Source organism: Sapajus apella, unplaced genomic scaffold, assembly GCF_009761245.1.
Source record: "Sapajus apella isolate SASKATOON/1434 unplaced genomic scaffold, GSC_monkey_1.0 scaffold123, whole genome shotgun sequence".
NCBI lineage: Eukaryota > Metazoa > Chordata > Mammalia > Primates > Cebidae > Sapajus > Sapajus apella.
Genome location: NW_022437063.1, coordinates 2665673 through 2679712, shown reverse-complemented (window position 1 = coordinate 2679712; position 14040 = coordinate 2665673). Strand labels below are relative to the sequence as shown.

The following is a 14040-nucleotide window of genomic DNA, read 5'->3' as shown; positions in this document are numbered from 1 at the left end:
CGGTTCCGAACATGTCACAAATCAGTACAATGTGAGAGCAGACTAATACAAGGGATCCCCAACCCCTTTATTGCTCTAAACAACTAACTTACGAAGACAACAGGTTTAATCTGCTCACAGTTTCACAGGCTGTACAGGAGGCATGGCTGGGAAGGCCTCAGGAAACTTACAAGAGGCATGGCTGGGGAGGCCTCAGGAATCACAGTGGAAGGGCAAAGGGGAAGCAAGAACACATTCACAAGGCGGCAGGAGAGTGAAGGCAGAAGTGCTACACACTTTTAAACGATCAGATCTCATGAGAACTCACTGTCACGAGAACAGCAAGGAGAAGTCCACCCCCATGATTCAATCACCTCCCACTAGGCCCCTCCTCCAACACACTTGGTGCAGGGGTTACAATTCACCATTAGATGTGGTGGGGACACAAAACCAAGCTATATCCCCCTTCTCTAGAAAAACTCTGAATTTAGTTTGATATTATTAACTATAATCCTCACACTATACATTAGATCTTGACATTTTATATCCATTGACCTACATCACCCCATCTCCTGTGCGCCCTACCTGCCCCTGATAAGCACAGTTTTGTTCTCTGTTTCTATGTATGCAGTGAGATCATGCGATATTTTTCTTTCTGTGTCCGGCTTACTGTACTTAGCATGATATCCTCAAGGTTCATCCATGTTGTGGGTACCTTCTTTAGTTCTAAGCACTTAATATTTTTATTGTGATTCTGATTGAGGTATTTTTTCTATCATGTTTTCTAATTTGTTGTTAATACAAAGGAAAGCTATAACATTTTACATATTAATTCTGTACAACTATATACGTATTGAGTACAACCATATATATTTCCATGAGATATATAAGAGAAACCTAATCATAAATAGAAACATAACAATATATAATATCAAAGAACAGTGAAGTAAATACAATATATTTCTACGGAATATCTTATAACTCTTTAAATTTGTAAATATGACGATTGTTGCAACCAAGGTATTTGTTTTTAAATAAAATAAAAGTTAAAGTTAAAAAAACTTTTTGAGACAGACACGTTCTGTGGTGCAGGCTGTGGTGCAGGGGTGCCATCACAGCTCACCGCAGCCTCGACCTCCCAGGCTCAAGCAGTCCTCCCACCTCAGTCTCCCAAGTAGCCGGGACTACAGATGCATGCTACGATCCCCAGCTTATTTATTTTGTATTTTTAAAATTTATTATTTTGTATTTTTGTATTTATTTTGTATTTTTTGTCTCATTATGTTGCCCAGGCTGGTCTTGAACTCCTGGGATCCAGTGGTCCCATTTTGTCCTCCCAAAGTGCTGGGATTACAGGCATGAGCCACAGCACCCAGCCAGAATTTTGAATTGTATGTACACTAAACTTTGTTCAAGTATATATAGATAGATAAAATATCGGAAGAAAAAGGCAGTTTCATTAGGATAGTGGTGTTCATATATCTTTCACAGAGTATTTTTTACCTTGTACATATGCTACTTTTTCATTAAAGAAAAAAAATCTAAAACAGGCCACATGAGTGATTCTGCAGAACTAATTTTTTAGTCAAGTTTTACCTCTGCCCTTGGAAAACTAGCCTTTTGTTTCTTTTTTAATTAATTATTTATTTATTTATTTATTTTTGTGAGCCAAATAATTTATTTCTTCATTTCTTGCATTTGAGGTACTCTTCGATGACATCCTTGGCCTGAGACTCCTTGCCATGGTCCTTAACTACTACACAACTGCAACCAACCGCTTTCCGGGGCTTCCCCTCTCTGTCCATTTTACAGACGCCTACCCATTCCCCTAGTTTCTTGTTGTCATCAACCTTAATTAGGTTGATCTGGTGTTCAGCACAAAGGGCCTCCGCCAACTTGACATACTTAGGCTCATCACAGTTGGACGCAAGCACACAAAGATGGGCTTGGCGCCTGTCTAAGGCTTTGGCAGCTTCGCGAATTCCACGTGCTAGGCCATCGTGGATGAGGGCGGTCCTCAGCACCTCTTGTAAAGCAGTATTAACGTCCATTACACCTCCAGCAGCAACGCCTTCCTCGGCCGTGGCGGTGGGTTACAGGTGAAGCGGAATCTTGAACGCACCCAAGCCTCCGCCTCCACATGACACGGCGGCGGCAGGGAAAGAGCTTTAATTATTTTTAAATTTTGTTTTATTTTATTTTAGAGACAGTCTATGGTTTTGATTTTTAAAAATTTATAATAAACTTTTAACCATAATTACATAGCAGAAAAATTGGAACATGGAGAAAAAAATGACCCATAATCCCAACCTGTCAAGAGACACAACTAGAATCGTGGTGTATTTATTCGATATATATATATATATATATATATATATATACATATTTTTTTTTTTTTGAGATAAAGTCTCACTCTGTTGTCTAGGCCGGAGGGCAGTGGCACCATCTCAGCTCACTGCAACCTCTGCCTCCTGGGTTCAAGTGATTCTCCTGCCTCAGCCTCCTGAGTAGCTGGGATTACAGGCGTGTGCCACCACGCCCGGCTAATTTTTGTATTTTTATTTGAGATGGGGTTTCACCATGTTGGTCAGGCTGGTCTCAAACTCCTGACCTCATGATCCTCCCGCCTCGGTCTTACCAAGTGCTGGAATTACAGGCGTGAGTCACCGCGCCCAGCCTATTTCTAATATTTATATGTATAGTTTGCATAGCTCATCTCAGGGTACATAGTTTTGTAACCTGATTTGTTTATTTAACATTCTATCATAAACGTACTTTCTGTTGCTCCAAAGCCTTCCCAGCCATTTCTTCTCAGTGGGCAACAAAATCCCATCAAGTTGAGGAAACATCACCAACTCATTCCCCATTGTATATTCGGGTTGATTCTAATTTCTGTGCAGTTACAAGAAATACTCCCAAGATGGTTTATTTGTTCATAAGCCTTTCCATATTTGGGATTATTTCTTTAGGACAGATTCCCAGCAGTCAGATGGATGGATCAAAGGGCACATACTGCTCTAATGAGCATCCCTTTCTAAGTTGGCCCAGCCACCTGCCGTTCATTGGAAGGACAAATGGTTCTAATTAAAGGCCCAAAATTTGTTCATGGGTTCCAGCTGCAGGTATGGAGGAGTCCCTGAGGCCTGTACAGCCTGAGCAAACTTGCTCAGCTAAATTGGCGGCGCAGGGAGTCTCCATTACAGTGTTTTTCTAAAGGAACACAACAGTCTTTCGTATTGACTCATGTTTTAGGAAAATCTGTGATAGCTGTGAGCCTTTAAAATTGCATGCTTTGTTTAGCACGGAGCAGGTACCAAAGGCCTTCCCTGGAGCCTGGGCTTGGGGATGTCCATCATCTCACCTCACAGCTGTGCAGCAACTCAGTTTATGAAGTGCTTCAATCTCTGTTTTCCTCAAATTGGGTGTCCCCATTCTACAGATCAGAAATGGGTGTCCCCATTCTGCAGATGAGGCCCAAATGGGTGAAGGAACTTGTCTGAGATCACATAGTTAATAAGTTGCAAAATCAACGGTCTAGTCCCTCCAACTCTAGGTCCACTTCAGAATCAATTCACGGGAACCTGGATTCATTCATTCAACCAACACTGAACACAGACCTAGGCCAGGTCCTGGGCTGGGCCCTGGAGACCTGGAGGTGTCAGTCTCAGCTTCCTTGAGGAGCTCAAGGCCTCAGGGAGATGGATTCCTACACCAGCCATTTTAGTGCCATGGAGAACTGCAGGATCCCTGAAGAGGTGGCCTGTAAGAAGCAGGGATGGCCCTTGGAGGAGCTGGGGTTTGCCTGGAGCCCAGCAGGTTGGCCAGGTGGGCAGTGAAGGGAGGAGGGAGGAGCAGCGTGGGTGAGGACTGGGAACAAGAGAGGAGAGCATGTGGTCATCTGGGCAACTGGGACCAGGTCTTGGCTTTCAGGAGACTCAGTTCCTGGTCTCCTGGATGGAAACAAGTATGTAAAACAAACCCTAAAAGAAAAAGATCAATGGGCGTGGTGGCTCACGCCTATAATCCCAGCACTTTGGGAGGCCGAGGCGAGCAGATCATGAGGTCAGAAGTTCGAGACCAGCCTGGCCAATATGGTGAAAGCCTGTCTCTACTAAAAATATACAAAAAAATCCGCTGGGCATGGTGGTGTGTACCTGTAGGCCCTGCTACTCAGGAGGCTGAGGCAGAAGAATCGCTTGAACCCAGGAGGTGGAGGTTGCAATCAACTCCAGCCTGGGCAAGAGACTGAGACTGTGGAAAGGGACAGGAAAGGGATTAAGAGAGAGCAGCGAGGGACATTGTTGGAGACCATGTCCACTGTCTCACTGGTAGCTAGGGGTCCTAATGCTTAAGAGAGCGCTTTGCCCTCACAGACCTGTATTTGAACATGGCCTCTTTCTCTCACCGGCTGGGTGACCTTGGGGAAACCACTTACCTGCTCTGAGCTGCAGTGGCTTTTGTGTACAAAAGGATGATAACACCATTCTCATACTGCTCTTGGGAGCATTAAATTAGATAATACAGAGGAAGCTTCTAGCCCTGCGCTTGGCACTGTTTGGTAAGTGTTGGCTATGATAGAAAAGGAGGAGGAGGATGTGGCAGGAAGAGGCGACCTTGGAAAACTTCATGAGATTCTGAAACTTGAGCTGGGAAGAATATGCTGAGTTGTGTGGGCAGATATGGGAAGGAGAGGCCTCTGAGGCCGGGAAGAGCAAGGGTTCGGAGACAGGCCTCAACTTCTGTAGGTGGGCTGGGTGCCTCCATCGCTGTTCCAGCCACATGCTGGTATGTCTTATTTTTTTAGACAGACTGTCACTCTGTCGCCCAGGTTGGAGCCGTCGCGGCACAATCCAAGCTCACTGCAGCTTTGACCTCCCAGTCTCAAGTGATCCTCCCGCCTCAGCCTCCCAAATAGCCTGGACTACAGGCACACACCATCACTCTTGGCTCATTTTTCCAGTTTTTATAGATACAAGGGTCTCAGTACATAGCCCAAACTGGTCTCAAACTCCTGGGCTCAAGTGAGCCTCCTGTCTCAGCCTCCCAAAGCATTGGGATTACAGGCATGAGCCAAGCACACCCATTCTATGCCGGTCCATCTTTATGGAGGGCTAACCAGGGGCCAGACCCTGTGCTGCCTGTTGGTTCCCATGTAACCCCAAGGCCTAGGAATCTGCTTTCTGCAGAGGGAGGCATGGGGCGTTCTGTGTATCATCGGCATCTCCAGGGAGTCTGTCCCCTGTGCCTGGGTGCACGCTGTGCCCAGGGCACCACATGGCTTCCTGTTGATGTCACACATCTCGTCTGCTGGGCGTGGCTTCTGCTGGGCCTTGCTCCCTGCCTTCCTTCTGGCCACTTGGCCCGGTTCCCGATTGTATCCTGCTACCTCTGGCTGTGTGGCCTTGTGGGTGGGTGTGGCCAGCACAGGCCCCGCAGGTCCCACAAGACACTGCCAAGTCCCTGAGCTGTCCTGGAAGGCTGTGATGTCTCTGGCAATGCCCGATGCCCGAGGCCCAGCCATCCCCACGCCCACCCCTCCCTCCTGCAGCACCCAGACAGCTGGGCAACAGCAGAGGGTTCCCCCTGCACGCCCTGACTCCTCAGTGTCTGCAGGATTCAGTGCAGGGGCCCAAACTGCCACGTGTGGCCCTGGGGAAGCTCTACTCTGTTTTCTTCAGCTGCATCTTCAGCCTCCTTTCTGTATGCCCAGTGAGCAGCTTCCTTATTCATTCATGCCCTCGCGCACCAAGGGTTTTGTTGAGCATGACCATGTGCTGAGCCCTGTCCTGGGAACAGAAGTGAACCAAACAGACAAAAAGTATCTCAGCATTGCACTCCCCCTCCCTGATCACAGACAGAAGCTTCTTGGTCTGAGAGGTACACCCGATACCAGGTGGTGGATCTCACCGCAGAACGGGGCTCCAATCCCAGCTATCTCTGGCCTGGGTTTCCTTCTGAATGTAAAATCTGCTCTGTTTATTCAGAAACAGGAAAGAGTCAGCCATGCCTTGGGTTTCATGCTTTACAAGGCTGACCTCGTTTACGAGCATGTTGTATGTGCTCTCATGTTTCAGACCACCAGATGCCTTTAACTCCCCCTGGGATTTCAGGGCTGGATGGTGCGATGCGCACCAGTCTGCAGCCGTGGGGTGCAGGGTGGGTAGTGTGTGGGGGCGTGTGGGATGTGTGCTTCCTCTCCACCCTCCTCTGGGTCCCTATGGGTCCTTCTCCCATGCCAGCTCATGCTGGCATTCAGTTTGCCCATCTCTCTCACCATGCGTTGGGGCTGGCACCACACACAGCATGGCCCCGAGTCCTCCAACAACCTTGAGAGGCAGATGTATTGTGCCCACTTTAGAGAGGGAGAGACTGAGGCTGGAAAGGGCAGTGGCTTTCTAGGTGACATGCAGCCTGTGAGAGGCAGAGCCTCGTGCTCTTCTCTCCCCAGCACTTCTGGCTGCAAGTTTAGAGCTCAGCCCACAAAAGCACCAGACAATGGGAGACTTAAATGGACTGGTGTGGTTGATTCTCCCACAAAGGTTGATTCTTAACCTTTGTAAGACTCTTAATGACAGGGGCAAGATGAGGTGGGGGATTCTTCAAAAGAACAAGGAATCGGCCGGTGTGGTGGCTCACACCTGTAATCAAAGCACTTTGGGAGGCCAAGGTGGGCAAATCACTTGAAGTCAGGAGTTCAAGACCAGCCTGGTCAGCATGGCAAAACCTCATCTCTATTAAAAATACAAAAATTGGCCAGGCGCGGTGGCTCAAGCCTGTAATCCCAGCACTTTGGGAGGCCGAGGCGGGTGGATCACGAGGTCAAGAGATCGAGACCATCCTGGTCAACATGGTGAAACCCTGTCTCTACTAAAAATACAAAAAATTAACTGGGCATGGTGGCGTGTGCCTGTAATCCCAGCTACTCAGGAGGCTGAGGCAGGAGAATTGCCTGAACCCAGGAGGCGGAGGTTGTGGTGAGCCGAGATCGCGCCATTGCACTCCAGCCTGGGTAACAAGAGTGAAACTCCGTCTCAAAAAAAAAAAAAAAAACAAAAAACAAAAATTAGCTGGGCATGGTGGCAGGTGCCTGTAATCCCAGCTATTCGGAAGGCTGAAGCACAAGAATCGCTTGAACCCAGAAGGTGGAGGTTGCAGTGAGCCGAGATCACACCACTGCACTCCAGCCTGGGCAATAGAGTGAGAGTCAGTCTCAAAAAAAAAAAAAAAAAAGAGCAGGGAATCACCTGGGTGACTCAGAACAGGTAGAGTGGTGGGGCATTGGTCCATTCAAGAACCCAGAACAAAATCCTCAAGCAGACCTTTGGTGGAACCACAGAGCCAAACCTGGATTTTCAAAATGATACTTTGGAAAATTCATGAACCTTATTTGAGTCATATTAAAAGAAATCAAAAGCACAGAGAAACGGTGGCCCACAGTCTCACGACCTGGCCCACCAGGCTTCATTTTTTTTTTCATTTTCTTTTTGGAGACGGTCTTACTCTGTCGCTGAGGCTGGAGCGCAGTGGTGCAATCGGCTCACTGCAACCTCTGCCTCCGGGGTTCAAGTGATTCTCCTGCCTCAGCTTCCCAGGTAGCTGGGATTACAGGCGTGAGCCACCTCGCCCAGCTCAGCAGGCTTCATTTGTCCACGTTTCCCTCTAGTTCTGGTTTGCTTGCCTGGAGGCCTTCTGCAGCTGCAGTCCTAGTGTCCATGCAATTGTGCTTCTAGTGTTTTCACTTATGCTTTTTTTTTTTAAAGTTAATATGTGGATAAGCTATTAGGAGACGTTCTTTTTCTGCTTTTTAAGTTGGAATATGTAGTAGATCATCACAGGCCAAAGTTCCCAGTGCCGCAATTAGAAAAGACGGAATAAATAGCAATAACCTACTTAGAAAGACATCAAAGAGCTGTGGAGGCGATGCGGCTCAGATTAGATAGGCTCCAGTGCTGGGGGGCCGAGGCGAGTGGGGTGCTCTCCAGCTGTTGTTTTATTTTTTCCTGAGGGCTGAGGATTGGGCTTCTCAAGGCAGAGAACCTCTGCGGGGTGGGGGAAGCAGCAGATATTTGAGTGGTCACATGGGAGAGTGTGCCAAGGAGACTTGCAGAAATCTGACCTGTTTTCCCTGGAGGCATATTTGCTGGGTGCTGGTACAGGGCTGGAAGCTGGGGAGCTGGGAGGAAACTGTTTCTTAAGGGGAAGAACTGTGCTTAGGAAACAAAAGATCAGCCTGGGAGGAGACCTGCCTCAAACACTGCCAATGTCTCCTCTGCAGACGCTTGTCAGATTTTAAGGCTACTTTGGAAGAGGTGGGAGAGCCACGCAGCCTCTGAAGGGCAGAGTTGCTTTCTTGTCGTCTTTTAGGGCTGAGGAGACAAAGTCTCAGGTAGTTCTCAATAAAGAGACTAAGGGGCCAGGCGCAGTGGCTCACACCTGTAATCCCAGCACTTTGGGAGGCCGAGGCGGGTGGATCACCTGAGGTCGGGAGTTTGAGACCAGCCTGACCAACATGGTGAAACCTCATCTCTACTACAAATACAAAATTAGCCGGGTGTGGTGGCACATGCCTGTAATCCCAGCTGAGGCAGGAGAGGTTGAGGCAGGAGAGTCGCTAGAACCCAGGAGGTGGAGGTTTCGGTGAGCTTGTTGTGGTGATCTGAGATTGCACCATTGCACTACAGCCTGGGCTATGAGAGCAAAACTCTGTTGCAAAAAAAAAAAAAGACTATGGGCTGGGCACAGTGCCTCACGCCTGTAATCCCAACAATTTGGGAGGCCGAGGCGAGCAGAGCACCTGAAGTGAGGAGTTTGAGACCAGCCTGGCTAACATAGTGAAACCCTGTTTCTACTAAAAATACAAAAATTAGCCAGGCATGGTGGTGTACGCCTATAATCCCAGTTGCTTGGGAGGCTTAGGCAGGAGAATAGCTTGAACCTGGGAGGTGGATGCTCCAGTAAGCCAAGATGATGCCACTGCCCTCCAGCCTGGGTGACAGAGTAAGACTCTATCTCAAAAAAAAAAAAAAGAGACTATGAAGGCCTGGTCTGAAAACAGGGACATCCTGGACGTAGGCTGAGTATGACCAGAACTTAACCCCGCCCCTTTCCTGCTCAATTTCTGAGTGGAATGAGGTGAAAAGCCCCTTCATACTAGTTACCCAGGTGAAACCCCGTCTCCACTAAAAATACGAAAATTAGCTGGGCGTGGTGGCGGGTGCCTGGAATCCCAGCTACTCAGGAGGCTGAGGCAGGAGAATCACTTGAAGCTGGGAGGTGAAGTTTCCAGCGAGCCGAGATCCCGCCACTGCACTCCAGCCTGGGCAACAAGAGTGAAACTCCATCTCAAAAAAACAAAACAAAAGCCTTAAGGGAAGGATTTAATAATCGGTTAAACACAGCAGAAGCCAAAAAAAAAAAAAAAAACCAACCTCAAAGACAAGTTAATAGAAAATACATAAATGGAAGCATAAAGAATTGGAAAAACAAATCAGAGGATAAAAAGACCTATGGGACACAGTTAAAAGCTCTCACCCTGTATTAGCCCATTCTCACACTGCTGTAAAAAACTACCCGAGGCCAGGTGCCGTGGCTCAGGCCTGTAAGCCCAGCATTTTATGAGGCTGTGGCAGGTGGATCAATTGCCATCAGGAGTTTGAGACCAACCTGGCCAATATGGTGAAATCCCATCTCTATCAAAAAGTACAAAAACTAGTCGGGCGTGCTAGCAGGTGCCTATAATCCCAGCTACTCAGGGTGCGGAGGCACGGAATCATTTGAACCCAGGAGGCGGAGGTTGCAGTGTGCCAAGATTGCAGCACTATACTCCAGCCTAGGCAAAGAGTGAGACCCTGTCTCAAAATAAATAAATATAAATAATAAAAACTACCTGAGACTGGGTACTTTATGAAGAAAAGAGGTTTAATTGACTCACAGTTCTGCAGGCTTTACAGGAAGCATGCCCAGGAAGCCTCAGAAAACTTACAATCAGGGCGGAAGGAGAAGGGGAAGGATGCACAAATTACCATGGCAGAGCAGGAGGTGTGGACACGGGGGAAGGGCCACATTTTTTTTTCTTTTTGAGACAGGGTCTCCCTTTGTTGCCTAGGCTGGAGTGCAGTGGCATGATCTCAGCTCACTGCAGCCTCTGCCTCCTGGGTTCAAGCAATTTTCCTGCCTCAGCCTTCCGAGTAGCTGGTATTACAGACGTGCACCACCACGCCTGGCTAAGTTTTTTTCAGTGGAGATGGGGTTTCCCCATGTTGGCCAGACTGGTCTCAAACTCCTGACCTCAAGTGATCTACTGCCTCAGCCTCCCAAAGTGCTGGGATTACAGGCATGAGCCACCACGCCGGGCCGAGTGCCACACTTTTAAACCATCAGATCTCATGAGTCTCGTGAGAACTCACTATCACGAGAACAGCAAGGGGGACATTTGCTCCTATAATCCAGTCACCTCCCACTAGATTCCTCCTTCAACATGTGGGGATTACAATTCAACATGAGGTTTGGGTGGCGACACAGAGCCAAACCATAGCACCCGTTCATGTAATAGCAGCCCCTGAGAAAGAGGCGAGAAAGAGAACAATGGGAACAGAGAAACGAGGAGAGGAAGAAACAGATGATGGCCAAGGATTTTCCGAAAATAATAAAAGATGGCAATTCAGAGTAAAGCAGCTCGACTTAGCCCCAGCAGGACACACACACAGAAAACTACATTCTAGGCACAGCACAAAGTGGTGGAAAGCAAGCACAAGGAAAAAGCAGCTGGGGGTGGCCGTGGGCGGGGGAGAGTGAAGGGCCTTCAAAAGACAGGTGATGAATTGGGGTGCGCAGAGGGGGGGCTAGTGGGGAATGCAGGAGCGTCCTTTGCTGGTCGAAGAGACACAAAGATGCGACACACATGATCTCCCAAAGGAGCTGATGGCCAGGAGGGAAACAGGACGGCAATACCTTGGGGTTAGCTTGTAACAGGCAGATGCAGGGAAGACCAGGAGAGCCCAGGAGAGGAGACAGGTAATCCAGACTGGGCCTCAAGGTAGCCTCCCTAGAGAGGAGAATTACCTAGGGACAGGCTTGTTCCAGACGGAAGCCACCTGTGGGTCCTGTCTGAATCAGCCCTCAGCCCACCTGGGTGCAGGCCCTATTATTCTAAAGGAGGAGTGTGGACCAGGTGCGGTGACTCATGCCTGTAATCCCTGTTCTTTAGGAGGTCGATGTGGGTGGATCGCTTGAAGTCAAGAGTTCGAGACCAGCCTGGCCAACATCGTGAAACCCCATCTCCACTAAAAATACAAAAATTAGCCAGGCATGGGGGTATGTGTGCTTATAATCCCAGCTACTCGGGAGGCTGAGGAAGGAGAATCGCTTGAACCCGGGAGGCGGAGAGGGCAGTGAGCCGAGACTGCGCCACTGTACTCCAGCCTGGACGACAGAGCAAGACTCCACCTAAAAAAAATAATGATAAAAAATAAAAATAAAGGAGGAGCGTGGAGCACGCCACAGCCTTACCCAGGAACGCGGCAGCGCTCTCTTCTGCCCCTCTCAGAAGCCCCTCCCTCCAGGCCAAGCAGCTTCTTGGATTTCAGGGCCACATCTCCTTCGCAAGTTAAAAGCGGTACAACATCCTTTGCCCCAAGGCGTGGATGTTACTTCTGGGGACTATTCATTTAACACACCTCTTAAAGGCAAATATTTTCAAATAGCCTGTCTGACTGGCAGCAGTTAACCACCTCACACTGCTGGGCACTGAGCTAAAAGCTGAAAATGAAGAAGCAAATGAGTCCAGGCCTGCCCTTGGGAAAGGAAGATTCTTAATGAGAAACATTCGAGGGCCAACCTTCGGGTAAATTGCTATTGAGCCCATGTGCTGCAATGTGATTTTTTTCTTCCCCTAGTGGGGTCGGCTTTAGAAGCACGTTTGGCGAGCACGTTTCACAGCCCGCTGGGCATCTGAGCACATGTTCATTATTGGCACAAAGGAACGCTGGAGTCAAGACCATCCAAAACGCGTGAAACAAACGTGGAGGTATGCATCATTCCGTAATGTTACGCGTCGTCTCCAGTGCCGGTTTTTCAGGTTTAAGTTTTGGCAAGTTAGAGTCACAATGGGGACATAGGTCAAATAAACAAAAAACAAGCCCAAACTCAAAAAGGAAAGAAATACACGCACGTTAAAGAGTATTATCATCTCGCCAAGACCGAACCCTGAAATCAAAACTGAGACATTCCCCAGAGAACCTGTGTGCTTTTCACGGCAGGCCTTCTACGTGCCTAATCTGTTTTTGCACATGAAAATCACTTGAATAAAACTTCCCCACACATTCGCATTCTAGAAAGACAGCATTTGTTGGCAATTCTGAGGCCTTATAACTTCGTTTCAGTGCCAGGGAATATTTGAAATACAGTTTTAAAACTTTAATGGAAAATGAAACAGATCATAAAGGTAGGACATCTGCTTTAGAGGGTCAAGTAAGAATTTGTTCATGGTTACACAGAATTCACAATGCTTTAGAACTGAACCAAAAACAATTGTTTCTGAACGCTGAAGTCACCACCAAGACTTAAAATGAGGAGTTGGGCTGCCTGCATCCTTCTCTGCTACAGCAATAGAACATTTCAACTGCTTGTTAAAAACATCACGCAGTAACAACTCATTGATTAAATGAGTTGGAATGAATCTGGAAAATGCCAGTTCTCCCTGGGCAACTGTCCCCATCCCCCCATACTGAAGCTTAGCCCTTCCAGTGACAAGCCTTTATTTGTTCATTTTGTCAACTTTGAATGGAAAGATTTCCAAAATATAGAAGTATCCTTGCTGATACAATTCAGATATTTGTCCCCGCTCGTATCTCGTGTTGAACTGTAATCCCCCGAATGGGAGGTGGGGCCTGGTGGGAGGCGTTTGGATCGTGGGGGTGGATTTCTCAAGATTGGCTTGGGCTATTTATCCCTTTGGTGATAAGTGAGTTCTCACCCTGAGTTCATACAAGATCTGGTCATTTAAAAGTGTGTGGCACCTCCCCCTGCGCGCTCTCTCCCTCTCTCTCCCTCTCTCTCCTCTCTCATTCCTGCTTTTGCCATGTGACATGCCTGCTCCCCCTTCACCTTCTGCCATTATTTTAAGCTTCCTGAACTTCCTGCGTAAGATGTACATTGGTTTGGTCCCATAAGGCGGGACGACTCGAAGTGGGGGCTTCCAGGCTAGAGGTAGAGGAAAGGTTGCGTTCTTTTGAGTCCTTGATTGGCCTTCCGCTGAATACACTAGTCTGGCTCAGTGAATCTGCATTTTTACTTGAAGGATAGGGAAGAGGAGGCAATCAGATATGCACTTGTCTCAAGTGAGCCTCAGAGAAATGACTTTGAATAGAATGGGAGGCAGGTTTATCCTAAGCAGTTTCCAACTTGACTTTTTCCTTTAGTTATGTGGGGGCCCCAAGATTGTATCTTCCTTTCACACACAGAATCCTTAATGTGATATTATCAAATAAAATCCAGCAATATGCAAAAAGGACAATCCATCATGACCAAGTCAGACTGATCACAGAATTTCAAGGTTGGTTTTACATTTGAAAATCTATCAGTGTAATTCACCACGTTGCCATAAATCATGTAATCATTTCAATATATGTAGATGATATGGTTTGGCTCTGTGTCCCCACTCAAGTCTCATCTCCAATCTTAATTGTAAGGTTTACTCTCTGCAAGGTTTATTGCCGAGTTTAAAATGAGGAAACTGAGGCCTGCATGAGAACAATTAGATGCCAATTTATTCAGCCCCCCCGGGCAAGGTTCTATGGTCCAGGGAAAGGGGGCCAGAGAAGTCTCGCCTGGCTCCTCCCAGGCGTGGGGTTATATAGGGAGGGAAGGCACTCTGGCTGTGGAGAAACAGGATGTGGACGTGGCAAGCTGCCATAGGAAAGTAGGCAGGATTTCTGGTGAGCGGGCTGGACGGGGCAATGCGCTATTGGGCAGGTTTTGGTGGGGCTTCTTTTAAATTTTGGAGGGGATTTCCAACGGCGGGCTAGGTGCCGGGTGCAGAGTTTAGTGCGGAGTGCAGACCCT

General features: G+C 47.9%; 1 pseudogene; it reads right to left on the bottom strand.

Annotated features, from left to right (window-relative positions):
* Positions 1-1642: 1642 nt before the first annotated feature.
* LOC116538921 lies at positions 1643-2155 on the bottom strand (annotated as a pseudogene).
* Positions 2156-14040: the final 11885 nt, after the last annotated feature.